At 37.5% G+C, this 2,976-nt stretch overlaps 1 protein-coding gene across 10 annotated transcripts in view; it reads left to right on the forward strand.

Moving 5' to 3' along the window:
• The window catches only part of GUCY1A1 (guanylate cyclase 1 soluble subunit alpha 1), a 55,524-nt gene that overhangs the window by 1,081 nt on the left and 51,467 nt on the right, over positions 1-2,976 (forward strand). The gene's annotated exons all lie outside the window — the stretch shown is intronic.

Genomic DNA, 2,976 nt, shown 5'->3' on the forward strand with positions numbered 1-2,976 from the left:
CCTGATTTGACAAATAATACAATCAGTGATTTGTTTGCTAAAAAATAAAATTCTGCCCCTGACACATAAGAAAAAAATACATAATAATGTATAATGGTCCCCTCACTTCCTCCCTCCTTCTGCATTGCTCTCTCCTCCTATCTCTCAATTCCTTTTGGTTTATGAACTTGTGGTTTTGTTTTATGAACTGGACCAAGAAGCCAGCAGTGATTGATCTATTAGCCCCATCACTGTATTTGAACTGATATGGCAATAATATCCTAGAAGAAAGACAGATGCTAGTTCTAAAAATCCCTAAAAATCTCTAGGTTTAAAGAGATTCATACAACCAGTTTCCAGATCTAGCATATTTAAATAGTTAATTGTAGATCAGTGTTTCTCAAACTTTAATATGCAGAAGAATCAATGGAGGATTTTGTTAAACGAATATTCTGAATCAGTAGGTTTGGGGTAAGGCCTGAGGTTCCATATTTCTGACAAGATCACAGGTCATGCTGATGCTGCTGATACAGGGACCACACTCTAAGTAGCAAGGAGTTAGATTATACCCTGGTTGACACTGTCATTTGCAAGTGTGTAAAGAATACACATTTGAATGATTTAGTATTGTTGTCAATTGTGAGTACAGGAATAACAAAACATCTTGAGAGGAAAAACTTGAGCTGTTTTGCCTGAGCCTACTAGTTACCTAGGATTGCTTAAGTCCTTGTTAAGATTTTTATTAAACTAGCATGACAACTTTTCTATTCTGAATAAAGTTGAGGCAAGCAGATTTTAACTTACACATCACCTGTAAGGCAGAAAAAAGGAACTGGAAGAAGATGAAATATTTCGGTCTTTATTTATCCACCCAATAATCATTCTACTGAATCCCTGTTAAGAACCATGTTCATTGCCAGACACCTAGGCTGCAAAGATTGCTTCCCTATGTGCAAAAGATTACCTCCCCACTTCAAAAGTAGTCTCAATACTTTTTCAGGGTATATCAAATATCCAGATTGTTTTTCACAATCACCTTTTGATGATTCTGGTCATGCTTAACCCTAGATTGGTTGCTTTTCCCACATAGCTCTTTGCCTGATACTCGCAAAGAATGGGAGAAGGATACAAGACCCTCTCTAGCTGAAAGTCTACCCTTGATAAGACTGAGTAACCCTTGGCAGAAATTATCGAGGTTAAATGAAATATTTATCAAGGATTATAGCGTGGTGTAGAATTTGAGGATGGTAAAAGCAGAAATTAATAGCTTTAGCAAGTTACATTCCAGGATGAAAGGAATATTGGCAAAAGTAATGCTGGAAGAGGAAAACAAAACAAACAAAAAAACAGGTTTTAAGTCTATGACCATGCCACTCAGAATGTGCTGGATCTTGTCTGATCTCAGATGCTAAGCAGGGCCAGACCTGGTTAGTACTTGGATGAGAGACCACCTAGGAAGACCAGGTGCTGTAGGCATGAAAACAAAACAAAACAAAACAGGTTTTATACAAGCCTGTAGTGTATGACAACTAGAGGACAGGCAAATGAGGCCATTTGGACTCAACTGATCTTTCCACTTTACCTCTATCATCTATCTATCCATCAATCATCTATCATCTATCTATCTATTTAATGTACTTTGAATCTCTATGAAATGGTACCACTTCCTGTTTCTTAAATATCCATGTCACAGCTTCACACCTCCATGCCTTTGATCACAAGTTTTCCTTGGACTGAAAACAAAACGAAACAAAAACAAACTTCTTTTATTTCTTCTTTTCCCAAATATGACCAACCTTTGAAGCCCTAACTCTAACTCTCCTTTCATCATGAAGTATTTCATCTGATCAAAAAAATATTTCTTCTGTGCATTCATATCATAAATTTATTTTAAAAAATAGTATGAGATTCGCTTTTAATTATGTTAGTGGGTATTTCTTTATATTTTTTTCTTCTAAATCTTAAATTCTAGTTACTCTGAGGAGAGAATCCCTACTGACCTAAAAGAATACCATGGTTGAGAGTAGAAGAAAAGTTTCAGAGGTGGCAGAACCAAAAATTGCAATCTTATAGGTATAAACTTTTGCCTGATATTAAAACAAAGCTTATTTAAATACCTTTTTATCCTAAATGTCTTCTTTTTTCCCCCAGCTATTCTGACTGATATTTGCCATGAGAAGAGCATAGCAGACAAGAGTAGGAGAAAACTTTGCAAATGTCTAAAATGGGATCAGAGTATATTTGATGGGTTTGGGGAGAAACACAATTTGTCTCAAAATTCCCAGGTTTGAAGAAGGATCACATAATAATTATGATTAATTGTGAATTCGCAAGGAAAAAAAACATAATGAGATCTTTTTAAAAGTCAGAAAGATGACTCAAAAACAATATCAGGACTTATTTTTTGTGCTGGGATACACACACTTACACTTCCCCTTCCGCCTTCAAATAGAACTAAATGTACTGAACCAAGCAGAATCAAGACCTTACTGGAAAGAAGTAAATGCTCTACAACTACAGAATTGCATTTGCAAAGGAGTAGATGGGCTTTAAATCTGAAAACCAGGACAATGAAACCATCCGTGCAGATATGTTTCCCAACAGAAATGTTGTAATTTTTAACTACGGAAAACTACAGTTTTTCCGGATTAGTGCACAGTGAAGATTTTTTTCTTTTTTTTTTAAGTAAGCCAAATTATCCGTAAGTTCCCTCCCTCTTTTTTCCTTTCTCTTCCTTTGTCCCTGTCCCCTCTGCTCTGTCTCGAAAGTAACCGCTGGGCAGGCGATTGGGTAGTTGGAGGGCCCTGGACTTAGTTCCTCAGCCCTAGTCTGGGCTTAGTGGGTGGGACTCAGCACACGGCTAGTTGTCCAGAAACACGTTTCTCTGCAGTTTTCCTACACTTTTGCTGCATCAGACCCGAAGCAGAAAGCAAACAGCAGCTGTGGAGCTGCCCCAAGCGACCTACACCTGCAGGGGAAGGAGCGCCGCCAGCAGCT

This window comes from Pteropus vampyrus, unplaced genomic scaffold, assembly GCF_000151845.1.
Source record: "Pteropus vampyrus isolate Shadow unplaced genomic scaffold, Pvam_2.0 Scaffold53, whole genome shotgun sequence".
In the NCBI taxonomy this organism is placed as follows: Eukaryota; Metazoa; Chordata; class Mammalia; order Chiroptera; family Pteropodidae; genus Pteropus; species Pteropus vampyrus.